This window comes from Puma concolor, chromosome D3 (assembly GCF_028749965.1).
Source record: "Puma concolor isolate L17-30 chromosome D3, mPumCon1.1.hap2, whole genome shotgun sequence".
NCBI classification, from domain to species: domain Eukaryota; kingdom Metazoa; phylum Chordata; class Mammalia; order Carnivora; family Felidae; genus Puma; species Puma concolor.
The window spans coordinates 35,277,219-35,292,324 of NC_141678.1; the positions used below are offsets into that span (position 1 = coordinate 35,277,219).

At 43.3% G+C, this 15,106-nt stretch overlaps 1 non-coding gene across 1 annotated transcript; it reads left to right on the forward strand.

Annotated features, from left to right (window-relative positions):
- The first annotated feature begins 12,972 nt into the window (after positions 1-12,972).
- On the forward strand, positions 12,973-13,088 carry LOC112868465 (U5 spliceosomal RNA). The gene has a single exon (XR_003224289.1). It is a non-coding gene; the product is annotated as a U5 spliceosomal RNA (small nuclear RNA).
- Positions 13,089-15,106: the final 2,018 nt, after the last annotated feature.

Consider the following 15,106-nt stretch of genomic DNA (forward strand, 5'->3'; position numbering starts at 1 on the left):
TTTTATCTGCATTTTCTGATGTCTTTGTTTCTGTTACTTTGGTAATAATTTTTTTTTAACGTTTATTTATTTTTGAGACAGAGAGAGACAGAGCATGAACGGGGGAGGGGCAGAGAGAGAGGGAGACACAGAATCGGAAGCAGGCTCCAGGCTCTGAGCTGTCAGCACAGAGCCCGACATGGGGCTTGAACCCACGGACCGCGAGATCGTGACCTGAGCTGAAGTCGGACGCTTAACCGACTGAGCCACCCAGGCGCCCCTACTTTGGTAATAATTTTTAAAAATACAGCTTTTTAAATGTTTTTTTATTTATTTTTGAGAAAGAGAGTGTGTGAGTGGGGCAAGTGCAGAAATAGAGGGGGATAGAGGATCCAAATGGGGCTCCACACTGACAGCAGAGACCTGGAACCATGAGCCACGAACCCTGAGATCGTGACCTGAGCCAAAGTCAGAAGCTCAAACAATTGAGCCACCCAGGCACCCCCAAAATACAATTATTTCTAATTTAACTTAAAGATCCTCCTTGTTACACCCTAGAAGGTCAAATGGTAGTTGAGCCCCTAGGTGAACATCGAGTGGTTCTGGATCTGTGGTTGGCAGTTTGAGAATCTGAGAGCTATACTTCAGTGGCTATTTTATTTTACCAGAAGTCTTTATAATCAATGCAATAAAAAACTCTTAGTTGGGTTATGGGGTGCTTGGGTGGCTCAGTCAGTTAAGCGTCCAACTTCCTTTGGCTCAGGTCATGATCGCACCACAGCTCATGAGTTTGAGCCTGGCGTCGGGCTCTGTGCTGACAAGTTCGGAGCCTGGAGCTTGCTTCAGATTCTGTCTCCATCGCTCTCTGCCATTCCCCCACTCGCGCTCTGTCTCTCTGTCTCTCAAATGTAAATAAACATTAAACAACAACAACAACTCTTGGTTGGGTTTGATGAAAGGGTCAAATGTCACGGAATCACCTAACTTTCAATCAGACGTGGACCTGTCAGTGGTTGACTCTCAGCCAACTGTAATAAGGGGATGTATTAGTTTCCTACTGCTGCCTTAACAAATTACTGCAAATTTACTGCTGTAGAACAATACAAATTTGTTATCTTACAGTTCTGGAAGACAGAAGTCCTAAAATCAAGGAATCAGAAGAGCTGTGTTTCTTCTGGAGGCTCTAGGAGACAATCCATTCCTTGCCTTTCTAGCTTCCAGAAGCCACTGGATTCCTTATTTTGTGGCCAGCAGTGTGGCATCTTCAAGTCAATATCCCTCCCTCCTCTCTCTCTCTTTTCCTCTCTCTGTGTCTCTCTCATCTCTTCTACCATATTCTCATCTCCCTTTCTAACTCTGACCCCCCTGAATCCCTCATGTAAAGCCCCCTGTGGTTTGGTTACATTGGGCCCACCCGGATAACCCAGGGTAATTTCCCATCTCAAGATCCTTAATTTAATCACATCTTCAAAAAGTCCCTTTGTCCATGAAAGGTAATTAACATCCATAGATTTTAGGGAATGGGTTGTGGACATCTTTGTGGTCTAGGGTGGGGAGGTGTAGTACACAAGGGTGGGTTTGGGGGGATTGGCGTGGGGGCATTATTCTGCCCAACACAGAGGTATAACAAGGAAAATTGTAATTTGTAAACTTCTGGTCTAGAACTCATCCTTGTAGGTAGTGGGTTATATACCCTCATCTCTGGTCATCGCCTCACTCTGCCCATCCACCCTAGAAGAAAGGAGCAAAGTGAGAGCCTGATGCACAGGTTTTTGGTGCCCTTGCCAATTTGATTTGGCTTCTCCACTTCTGAGTTTCACGATGCTGATTCTCTAAAGGAGAGAGTGGGTGGGGCCCCCTGTCTTCATGGGCGGGAGGCAGGGCAAGGGCCCAGGAAGGGAAGCTCAGGCCTGGCTAAAGGAGGCTCCCATCATGAGCACCTTCCAGCCCAGTGGGCACAGGAAAATTACTCTGTCTGCCAAAAGGCCAGCACTTCAGGGGCTGAGAATCCTGATTTGGAACCTACTATCCCATTCTTAATGTCTCTCGACTTGGGTAACTCAACTCAATTAGCTGATCTGGTTTTACAGATTTGAATTAAAGTGAGCCACAGTTTATCCACCTCCCAGCTTGATCTTGGGAGGGAAGATCTACCAGGGATGGGAGGCCCATTTGAGGAGAAACCTCCTTTGTCCATCACTCTCTCTCCCCCTTCCATCCTTCCTCCCTGATCTGTTATGGGTCTACTGCAAAGCTATCTAAAGAATGAAGAAAGGAAATGGATTTCTTCTAAAGGCCTCTCAATTCTTCCTGTTGTAAAACAAGAGGGGCACCTCGATAGTTCAGTCGGTTGAGCATGGAGCCTGCTTGGAATTCGCTCTCTCTCTCCCTCTGCCCCTGTACCCACCATGTCCCCCCCGCCCTCCTCCACGCTTGAACACACACACTCTCTATTGAAAAGAACAGAAAAAAGAAAAGAAAAGAAAAGAAGAAAAAAAGAAAAGAAAAAGAAAGAAACATAGGAAATCTTGAGGATATATATATATATATATAGTTCTAAAGTTTCTTGTCATTCCCTTGCTATGAATGGTTGTTGATCCACCACGTAAAAGTAACATTCAGGCAGGTTATTCCCCACGTGGGGATAGGGGGTGAAGGGTAAGGTAGGGGTGGAGGGGTGCCCAGGGACTGCAGGAGGCCCAGTAGATCACTGGGGGAAGCATGCAGACCCCACCTGCTAGAAGAGGGTGCTATTTCAGCAGAGGAGATTTGCAAAGGACTATCAAGGACTATTGAGATACTTACAAAACGTGAGCCCTAAGGCTTCCCAAAATTCAATTTTTACAAGTGTAAACAGTAGGCTCAGGGGCGCCTGGGTGGCGCAGTCGGTTAAGCGTCCGACTTCAGCCAGGTCACAATCTCGCGGTCCGTGAGTTCGAGCCCCGCGTCAGGCTCTGGGCTGATGGCTCGGAGCCTGGAGCCTGTTTCCGATTCTGTGTCTCCCTCTCTCTCTGCCCCTCCCCCGTTCACGCTCTGTCTCTCTCTGTCCCAAAAATAAATAAAAAACGTTGAAAAAAAAAATAAAAAAAAAACAGTAGGCTCACTCTTGCCTAACAAATTAGGTCCAAACTCTGTAGCTTATTTATTTAAAATATCTATTAATTTATTTCCATTTACTTTCCCTGCCCCCATCACAGAAATAATACATACTTAGGTGGGGAAAATTTTTAAATTATGGGACCTCGTAAGGCCATTTTAGCCCCTAGCAATTGCTCTTAGCTTTGTGTGTACTTCTGTCTTTTTCTTAAAGTTTATTTACTTTGAGAGAGAGAGAGAGAGAGAGAGAAGCAGGGGAGGAACAGAGAGAGAGGAAGAGAGCGAGGATCCCAAGCAAACTCCCAACTTCAGCGCAGAGCCCCATGCAGGGCTCGAACTCACAAACCATGAGATCATGACCTGAGCTGAAATCGAGAGTTGGACGCTTAACCGACTGAGCCACCCAGACAGGTGCCCCTTCTGTCTTTTTTAAGTCACATACATTAGTGTATGTTTGTGAAAAATGAAATTATGCTAAGAACACTTCACTACAATTTGCTTTTTTCCACTTAGCATATCTAGACCATCTTTTCATGCCAGTATATGCGTATCTTTTTTGATGTTCCACAAATCCTCTCCATAAGTCAAGCTGGTCTATTTTCACACTTCATACTTTTCCAATCTTGTATTTCTGCACATTCTTCTTTTTGCTAAGAACAGGATTCTTATTTTTTTCTAGCTACGTAAGTCTTACCCACGCTTTAAAACCTGTTCAAATATCACTCTATCAGATATCAAAAATCATCTTCCATGTTTCAACCCAATGCCTGGCACATAGTAAGTCCTCAGTGAATGAACCGATTCAGTGAGTGGGTTCCCTGGCTAACGTCCCCAATAGCTCTGAGCCCCTAAAGCATTTATTTGCACTGATATTTCACAATTAGTGCATATATGTTTTGTTTCCTCAACTAATGTTAGAAGCTTCTTTAGGGCAGGAATTATGTCATTAACATATCATTTCACTGTGCGCAGGGGTTCTGAGGCCCTCGGAAGGACCATGAAAACTAGGACCCGTGGTCTCACCTGTATTAGCCAAAAATGACAGGAGTAACGAAGAGGTGAAAAACATTTAGTGAAGAAGATAAGGCTGCATAGAGTCAAGAGCTTGATGGTCACTTTAAGAAACAAGAGAAAGCAGAAATCAGTGGGGCTAGAATAATCAGAAAGACTTCCTGGAGGCTTATGCTTGGTCAGAAGGGGAGGTCAGACCTGCAAGGGCAGAGAGGAAGACTTTGGGAGGTTAGTGACTGGAGGATGACGGGCTGGGAGGAGGAGTGTCCTAGCAGCAAACCACCCAAGATGACCTCAGAGCCGCACCACCTTACAAGAGAGGAGCTCCAAGGACCCAGGAAATCAATGCTCTGTGTGTGTGTTAAATGCATGTGACGTAAAATTTACCTTCCTAATCACTTGAGAGTATACAATTTGGTGGCATTTAGTATAGCCACAATTTTAAGCAACCAGATAGTGGTGACACTATCAAATTCCAGAACGGTTCTCTCGCCCCCAAAAGGAAACCCAGTACACATTAAGCAATCACACCCCCCCCGCACCCCACCCCTACCTCGGCGATCACTAGTCTAGTTTCTGTCTCTACGGGTTTGTCTATTCTGGACATTTCATTTAAATGGAGTCAGACAGAGGTGCCTGGGTGGCTCAGTCAGTTAAGTGTCTGACTTCGGTTCAGGTCATGATCTCGCTCACGGTTTGTGGGTTTGAGCCCCACGTCAGGCTCTGTGCTGACAGCTCAGAGCCTGGAGCCTGCTTCGGGTTCTGTGTCTCCCCCTTCCTCCCCCCCTCCCCCACTTGTGCTCCCTGCTCTCAAAAATAAATGAATAAACATTTAAAAAAATAAATAAATGGAGTCAGACAATATGTGGCCTTTTGTATCTGGCTTCCTCACTTAGCATAATGTTCTCAAGGTTTATATGTTATAGCACCTATCAAAACTTCATTCCTGTTTGTGGCTTTCATTTCATCACTGTATGATATGCCAGATTTTTTTTTTTGAGTGTTTTTAACGTTTATTTATTTTTGAGACAGAGAGAGCATGAATGGGGGAGGGTCAGAGAGAGAGGGAGACACAGAATCTGAAACAGGCTCCAGGCTCTGAGCTTTCAGCACGGAGCCCGACGTGGGGCTCGAACTCATGGACCGCGAGATAATAACCTGAGCCGAAGTCGGACGCTTAACCGACTGAGCCACCCAGGCGCCCCTTTTTTTGAGTGTTTTATTTTTATTTTTGAGACAGAGCCAGCACGAGATGGGGAGCAGCAGAGAGAGAGAGGGAGACAGAGAATCTAAAACAGGCTCTGTGCTGACAGCAGAGAGCCCGACGCGGGTCTCGAATTCGCAAACTGTGAAATCATGACCTGAGCTGAAGTCGAATGCTTCCCTGACTGAGCCACCCTGGTGCCCCGATACACTACATTTTGTTTATTTTTTTTTTTTAATTTTTTTTCAACGTTTATTTATTTTTGGGACAGAGAGAGACAGAGCATGAACGGGGGAGGGGCAGAGAGAGAGGGAGACACAGAATGTGAAACAGTCTCCAGGCTCTGAGCCATCAGCCCAGAGCCTGATGCGGGGCTCGAACTCACGGACCGCGAGATCGTGACCTGGCTGAAGTCGGACGCTTAACCGACTGCGCCACCCAGGCGCCCCTACATTTTGTTTATCTAGTCATCAGCTGATGGACATTCGGGTTGTTTTTACTTCTGGCTCTTGTAAATAGTATTGCTAGGAGCATTCATGTACACATTTTTGTTTGAACACTGATTTTTGATTCCTTTGTGTATTTAAGTAGGGGTGGAATGGGTCATATGGTAACTGTGTCTTTAACTTGTTGAGAAACTACCAAACTGCTTTCCAGTGTGCCATTTTACATTCTCACCAGCAATGTATGAGAGCCCCAGTTTCCCCACATCCTTGCCAGCATTTGTATTTTCCATTTTTTTTTATTATAGGCATCCCGGTGGGCGCCAAGTGGTATCTCATCGTAGTGCCTATTTCTTTTTATTCATATATTTATGTCTTGCTAGGAAGGATTGGAAGAAGCTTACAAAAATGCAAATGATATGGCAAGGGTCAAATAAACAGGGACTTGGAAAGGAAGGGAAATAAGGTCAAGAGAGAAACACTGGGCACAGAGGGCCACAAAAATGACTCGCTGAGATGAAGGTAACAAATTGATTCTAAGCATTCTCTCAGCGAAGGCATTGGAAGACCACCCACGGTACTAGTAGGATAAAAATGAACTAGAGGTACTGCTTTTTCTAATATCCATGCTTGAGAGAAATTTCTCCCGTGGGTTCCCATGGGAAACCGCACTGAATGATTCAACAGAAGTATATATCGGGCGAATAGGTTGAGGATCTATTACGTGCGGAGCCCTGGGTTAGGCACTGGCTATTGCTAGACACGTGATTCTGGATAAGTAACTAACATCGCCATGCTTCAGTGTCCTCCTCTGTAAAATGGAGGTAAGATTAGTGCGCAGTTTATCAACAATACCGAACTGTGGAAAGAGCCCACGTGTCCATCGACTGATAAATGCATAAAGAAGTGGTATATATGTGTGTGTGTGTGTGTGTGTGTGTATGTATGTGTATATATATGTGTGTATATATATATATATGTGTGTGTATATATATATGTGTGTGTGTATATATATGTGTGTATATATATATGTGTGTATATATATATGTGTGTGTATATATATATATGTGTGTGTGTGTATATATATATATGTGTATATATATATACACACATATATATATACACACACACACATATATATATACACACACACACACACACACACACATATGTGTATATACACACCATGGAATATTACTCAGCCATCAAAGGGAATGAAATCTTGCCATTTGCAATGATGTGGATGAGGCTAGAGGGTATTATGCTAAGCGGAATAAGTCAGACAGAGAAAGACAAATACCCTATGATTTCGCTCATATGTGGAACTTCAGAAACAAAACGGATTATATGGGAAGGGGAGAAAAAAGAGAGAGAGGGAAGCTAACCATATGAGACTCTTTATGATAGAGAACAAACTGAGGGTTGCTGGAGGACAGTTGGGTGGGGAGATGGACTAAATGGGTGACGGGCATTAAGGAGGGCACTTGTTGTGTTGAGCACTGGGTGTTATATGTAGGTGATGAACCACTAAATTCTACTCCTGAAAACAGTATTACACTATAGGTTAACTATCTAGACTTTAAATAAAAATTTGGAAAAAAAAAAAAAAAGAAAATAAATTGTTCCTGCTTTCTAACTAAAAAAACCCCATAGTATGTAGTTGATCTGATTGTTCTGAGGGTGAAATAAGGAAATAAGATATCAAGTGCCTGGGACAAAGTAGGCTTCAAGAAACGTCATCACGATGGTGATGAAGAAGATGCTACCTGCCCTTTGGGGCTTACAGTTTAGTGTGTGCGTCAGGGGAGGAAGGAGACAGACAATAAACAAATAGACAACTAAAGCTATAATTACAAAACATGATGAGCTCTTTGGAGGAACTTAAAAGCGTGCTGGGAGAGAGAATAACAGGGAGACTGCCACTCAGACCAGGTGGTCTGGAGGGTTTCTCTGTGAAGACACATTTAAGCCAGAGTCAACCACTTGCAGCATAAGGGGCAGAATTCTAGACAGAGGGAACAGCACGTGTTCAGTCTCTAAGATGAGAAAGAGGACGTGTGATTAAAAAGTCATGCAGGAGGCATCAGATCGTGCAGGCTTTGGGAACCCTGGCAAGGATTCTAAGTGTAGCGGGAAGCTACCGAAGATTTTAAAGCAGAGAGGGGCATGTATACATTGATGGGAACTGGGTTTGGAGTGGGCGAGGATGCAGCAGGGAAACCAGTCATGCTGTTGAGCTGAGGCTGAAGCGTTGGACTAAAGTGGTGGCAACGGAGATGGATGGACATAAGGTGTATGTTGGAGCAGAAATAACGAGACTCGGTGACAAACTGGAAATGGAAGAAGGTAGGGCGGAGGGAGAAGAAGATGAAGGCTGACTGCCGGGTTTCTGGCTCTACCTGTGGGTGGTGCCATTTGGTGAACGGGGGGAAAAAACAGCTAGTTTGGGAGAGGAGGTCAAGGGTATGGGTCATGGCAAGTTTGAGGTGCCCATTCAGGATCCTTATATGAATTGCAGACTCTGTCCTTGGCACCGTGCCTAAAATGTGAAAGCATTTCTAACAAGAGGGTACATTAGTCAGGCTTCTCCAGAGAAATAGAACCAATAGGAGACATAGAGGGCATATGGCTGACCCTTGAACAATGTGGGGGTTAGAGGTGCTGACTCCAGCGCAAACACTGTTGATTCTCTGTGAGAAGTAAGTGAAATGATTCATTTTCAGAAATACCAAATAAAAGCTGTGCTGTCTAGTTAGCAATAGGTTTACAACCTATTGGAAATACGTACAAACCGCCCCCCACCCTCCGCCCACAATGGAGGATGAAACCCTTTCACACTTCACTTCCTGGTTCTTCTTCCCCTCTCCATCTTGCGGGCCTATTTTTTGTGGGCTTTGCAGGGAGCATGCACCCAAAGAACTGAAGTCTCTGTGGCACCTCAGGGGATATATATTCGTTCCAATTAGACTACTTTTTGGCCTTACATGGGCATAGGCGACTTCCGGGTAAGGCTGTACCATCTGTAGTACTCAGCCAATGAGGAATCAGGGGAGGGACTTGCACGCTAGGAGGTAAATTGCCTGCTTTAACTGCCCGGAGTGTGCCTGTCCGTCAGACTCCCGCTCTTCCCAGAATGTTGATTAAAGCCTTGCTTCACTGTGCTCAGAGTCTCCTCGTCCCTCCTTTGACTGGGGCAGTGGGCTTATTTCTCACACTTCCCCAAAAACTTTATTAATGGCCTACTGGTGACTAAAAGCCATACTGATAACATAAACTGTTGATGAATGCATATTTTGTATGCTGTGTATATTACCTACTGTATTCTTAACAATAAAGTAAGTTGGAGAAAAGAAAAAAAAATTTTAATGTTTTATTTGTTTTTGAGAGAGAACAAGCTGGGGGGAGCAAGCAAGAGAGAGGGGGATAGAGGATCTGCATTGACAGTGGTGAGCCTGATGTGGGGCTCAGGAACTGTGAGATTATGACTTGAGCTGAAGTTGGACAACCTAAGGAAAAGAAAACACATTTCCAGAACTTTACTATATTTACTGAAAAAAATTCCCACATAAGAATGGGAGGGGGAACCACCGGGTTGGCTGAGTCAAAAGGGAGCTGTTGCTCGACCCGGTCTCAGCCTGGCACTGGGGCCCGGCCTCCCACACATAAGTGGGCCCACACAACTCAAACCTGTGTTGTTCAAGTTTCAATAAGAAAAGAATTTATTGAGGCGCCTGGGTGGCTCAGTTGGTTAAGCATCCAACTTTGGCGGAGGTCATGATCTTGCAGCTCATGAGTTTGAGCCCCGCATTGGGCTCTCTGCTGTCAGCACAGAGCCTGCTTCAGATCTTCTGTTTCCCCCTCTCTCTGCCCCTACCTTCTCCTCTCAAAAAATAAACATGAAAAAAAGGAAGGAAGGAAGGAAGGAAGGAAGGAAGGAAGGAAGGAAGGAAGAAAATAATGTATTGCAGGAACTGGCTCCCATGGTTAGGGACACTTGGAGTCCCACAGTCTGTTGTCTGCAGTCTGAAGAGCCAGGAAAGCTGGTGGAATAATTCAAGTCTGAAGACCAGACATCCAGGAAAAGGAGGTGGCTATTGGTTTCAGTCCCTAAATCTGAAGGCCCGAGAAGCAGCAGCCCCAGTGTCTGAGGCAGGACTAGATGGAGTTCCCAGCTCAAGAAGAGAGAGAATTTGCCCTTCCTTTACCTGTGTGTTCTCTCTGGACCCCCAGGGGTGAGGAGTCTGCCCACATGGATAAGATTAGGTCAACTCCAGCAGCTCAATCAAATGCTAATCTCATTCAGAAACCTGACACGCACCCAGAAATGAAGTTTTACCAGCTCTCTGAGCATTCCTTAAAACAGTGATCAAAAATCTCCCAAACAACAAGAGTCCAGGACTGGATGGCTTTCCGGGGGAATCTACCAGACATTTAAAGAAGAGTTAACACCTATTCTTTTGAAGCTGTTCCCAAAAATAGATATGAAAGGAAAACTTCCAAACTCATTCTATGAGGCCAGCATTACATGGATTCCAAAACCAGACAGAGATGCCACTGCAAAGGAGACTACAGACCAATTTCCGTGATGAACGTGGACGCAAAAATTCTCAACAAGATACTAGCCCGCTGGATCTTTATAAGAATTATTCACATGATCAAGTGGGATTTATTCCTGGGATGCAGGGCTGGTTCAATATCCACAAATCAATCAATGTGATACATCACATTAATAAAAGAAATGATAAGAACCAATGATCCTCTCAATAGATGTTGAAAAAGCATTTGACAAAATATGGCATCGTTTCTTGATAAAGACCTTCAAGAAAGTAGGCATAGAAGGATCATACCTCAAGAGCATAAAGGCCATGTATGAAAGACCCACCACTAATATCATCCTTAATGGGGAAAAACCGAGAGCTTTCCCCCTAAGGTCAGGAACATGACAAGGATGTCCTCTGTCACCATTATTATTCAACATAGTGTTGGAGGTCCTAGCCTCAGCAATCAGACACATAAAAGGCATCCAAGTTGGCAAGGAGGAAGTCAAACTTTCACTCTTTGCAGATGACATGATACTCTATGTGGAAAACCCAAAGGACTCCCCCCCCCCGAAACTGCTCCAACCGATAACATGAATTCAGCAATGTCACAGGACATAAAAATCAATGTACAGAAATTGGTTGCATTTCTATACACCAATAATGAAACAGCAGAAAGAGAAATCAAGGAATTGATCCCATTTACAGTTGCACCAAAAACCAAAAATACCTAGGACTAAACCTAACCACAAAGGTGAAAAATCTATACACTGAAAACTATAGAAAGTTTATGAAAGAAATGGAAGAACTCGCAAAAAAAAAAGGAAAAATATTCCATGCTCATGGATTGGAAGAACAAATATTGTGAAAATGTTGATACTACCCAAAGCAATCTACATATTCAATACAATTCCTATCAAAGCCACACAAGCATTCTTCATAGAGCTAGAACAAACAATGCTAAAATTTGTATGGAACAAGAAAAGACCCCGAATAGCCAAAGCAATCCTGAAAAAGAAAACCAAAGCTGGATGCATCACATTTCTGGACTCCAAGCTGTATTACAAAGCTATAATCGTCAAGACAGTATGGTACTGGCACAAAAACAGACACATAGACCAATGGAACAGAATGGAGAACCCCGAGATGGACGCACAAACATATAGCAAACTGATCTTTGACAAAGCAGGAAAGAATATCCAGAGGAAAAAAGACAGTCTCTTCAGCAAATGGTGTTGGGAAAACTAGACAGCGACATGCAGAAGAATGAACCTGGACCACTTTCTTCCACCATACACAAAAATAAGCTCAAAATGGATGAAAGACCTAAATGTAAGACAGGAAGCCATCAAAATCCTGGAGGAGAAAACAGGTAACAACCTCTTTGACCTCGGCCACAGCAACTTCTTATGAGACATATCTCCAGAGGCAAGGGAAACAAAAGCAAAAATGAACTATTGGGATGTCATCAAGATCAAAAGCTTCAGCACAGGCGAAGGAAACAATCAGCAAAACTAAAAGGCAACCGACAGAATAGGAGGTATTTGCAAATGACATATCAGATAAAGGATTAGTATCCAAAATCTGTAAAGAACTTATCAAACTCAACACCCAAAAAACAAATAATCCAGGGAAGAAATGGGCAAAAGACATGAATAGGCACTTCTCCAAAGAAGACATCCAGATGGCCAACCGACACATGAAAAAATGTTCCACGTCACTCATCATCAGGGAAATATAAATCAAAACCACAATGAGATACCACCTCACACCTGTCAGAATGGCTAACATGAACAACTCAGGCAAAAGAGATGTTGGCGAGGATGCGGCGAAAGAGGATCTCTTTTGCACTGCTGGTGGGAAAGCAAGCTGGTGCAGCCACTCTGGAAAACAGTATGGAGGTTCCTCAACGAGTTAAAAATAGAAGTACCCTACAACCCAGCAATTGCACTACTAGGCATTTATCCACGGGATACAGGTGTGCTGTTTCAAAGGGACACATGCACCGCCATGTTTATAGCAGCACTATCAACAATAGCCAAAGTATGGAAAGAGCCAAGGGTACATCGACTGATGAATGGATAAAGAAGATGTGGTATATATATATATATATATATATATATATATATATATACACACACACACACACACACACACAATGGAATATTACTCAGTGATGGAAAAGAGCGAAATCTGCCATTTGTAGCAATGTGGATGGACTAGAGAGTATTATGTTAAGTAACATCAGTCAATCAGAGAAAGACAAATACCATATGATTTCACTCATATGTGGAACTTATGATACAAAACAGATGAATATAAGGGAAGGGAAGCAAAAATAATATCAAAACAGAGAGGGAGACAAGCCATAAAAGACTCTTAAATACCGAGAACAAATTGAGGGTTACTGGAGAGGTGTCGGGTGGGGGGATGGGCTAAATAGGCAAGGGGCATTAAGGAGGACACTTGTTGGGATGAACACTGGGTGTTATATGAAAACGATGAATCACTAAATTCTGTTCCTGAAATCGTTGTTACACTATATGGATCCACTATAAACCCACTAACTTGGATTTAAATTAGAAAAAAAATAAAACAAAAGGAGAGAATGTGCCCAAGGTCTGGACAAAAGTGTGAATGCTATGCTGTGGGAACCAAGAGGTTTCAGGCTCTAATCACATTTCAAAGTCTCAATCAGAATATACTCTGGTTTCTCTTCAAATCGTATGAATCTTTCACCACTTACTAAAGATTTCTGTGGAGAGGAACAACTCTGAGTCTTAAGCCAACTTTTCGAGGCCTTCTTTTAACAGGGCCACATATATCATTTCAAGATAAGGCTTCTGAGGGGCGCCTGGGTGGCTCAGTCAGTTGAGCGCCGACTTCGGCTCAGGTCACGATCTCGCGGTCTGTGAGTTCGAGCCCCGCATCGGGCCCCTGTGCTGACAGCTCAGAGCCCGGAGCCTGTTTCAGATTCTGTGTCTCCCTCTCTCTGACCCTCCCCTTTTCATGCTCTGTCTCTCTCTGTCTCAAAAATAAATAAACGTTAAAAAAAAAAAATTAAAAAAAAAAAAAAAGATAAGGCTTCTGAGGTGTGCCTGGCTGGCTAAGTCAGTGGAGCATGCAACTCTTGATCATGGGGTTGTGGGTTTGAGCCCCACATTGGGTGTACAGATTGCTTAAAAATAAAATCTTAAAAAAAATCTCAGAGTCATATTGGTGCTTGGACTTTTTGACTTCAAACTGAAAATATCACATTACAATCATTCCCCTGGGCCGAGCCTGATGGCAGTTCCTGTCCTTCAAACTACATTGACTACCTTTTTGGTTTCTTTATATCTTTAAGCTGAATAAACCAGAATATAGGTACAAAAATGTGGAAATGTTACATCCTATACTGAGAACATTACTATTCAGCGATAACATAGCACAGAGCTTAATACAAGATGGTTACTCAAGTATTTTAATGAACTAATATCTCTACAAATACACACAGGAACCCTGCCCAAATCTGTAAAATAATTTAAGCCTGTGAACAAAGTCTGAAAACACACACACAAAAACCTTGGTACCAGTACAGAACTTTTAGCGCTTTAATTTTAGTTAGTAAATCAATATCTGGTCAAGGACAATCTAGCCCCATCTTGCTGTGGTTTTCAGAAGCATCTCGGATTTCCTTGCTCATACGTCCCATGTTTCAGTTACCATTGCTGCGTAACACACCATCTCAAAATTCAGCAACAATCATTCTATTATGTCATATGTCTTACGGGGCAGGAATTCAGGAAGGCCTCTGCTGGGTGGTTCCCATCTTGGAGTCCCTCATGCTGGTACCACAGGTGGAGGCTGCGGTCAGGAGAAGGGAGGGGAGCTGGCGAGCTGGGGCCTCTGGACGTGGGCTGGGCATTATTCTTGCTTCCCGGAGTCTCAGATCCTCTCAGGTGGTGGCTAATGTGAGTTACTTCCAGTTACCTCACAACATGGTGGCCTCAGGGCAGTTGCACTGCTTTCTTTACACGGCAGCTCAAGCTTCCAAACGAGTGTTTCAGGAGAACCAGATGGGAGTTGCATCCCCTTTTATGACCTGACCTTGGAAGTCACAGGGCTGTGCTGTGTCCCAAGCACTCCTAGATGAAAGGTATGTCATCGTAAGAACGGCATGTAAGATGGGAGATGATGTCGTTGCCATTTTTGGAGAATACGGTCCACCAGATCCCACAAACCCAAGATTCTTTTAACGGTTTCTTTTGTATTTGTTTTTGTTTTAACTCAGCTCAGAGGCAACTTAAAACTTACCTTTGGACTTGTCTGCTCTGGATTTGCTAGCTAGAATGCAATCATAAATCGTAAACATAGATCTAGGATTTTTCAGGTTATCTATTTCTTCCTAAGTGAGGTTTTGCAGATTGTGTCTTTCAAAGAATTTGTTCATTTCATTTAAATTGTAGAATTATTGGCATAGAATTCATAATAGTCCATCATTAGCCTTTCAATGTCAGCGGATTCTGTAGTCATGTCTGGTCATTCATTTGTAATATTGATTAATTTGTATCTTTTCTTATTTTCCTGATCACTGGCTAGAGGCTTATCAATTTTATTAATCTTTTTGAAAAAATCAGGGTTTGATTTTATTGATTTTCTTTCTATTATTTTCCAGATTTCTACTTTCACTGGTTTGGGCCTTTATCATTATTTCTTTTCTTCCGTTTTTCTGGTTTCCTTTTTAAAAAAAAATATTTATTTATTGAGGGAGAGAGAGAGAGAGAGAGACATCCCAAGCAGAGACTTTGAGCTCAAACTCACAAAATGAACCATGAGATCATGACCTGAGCTGA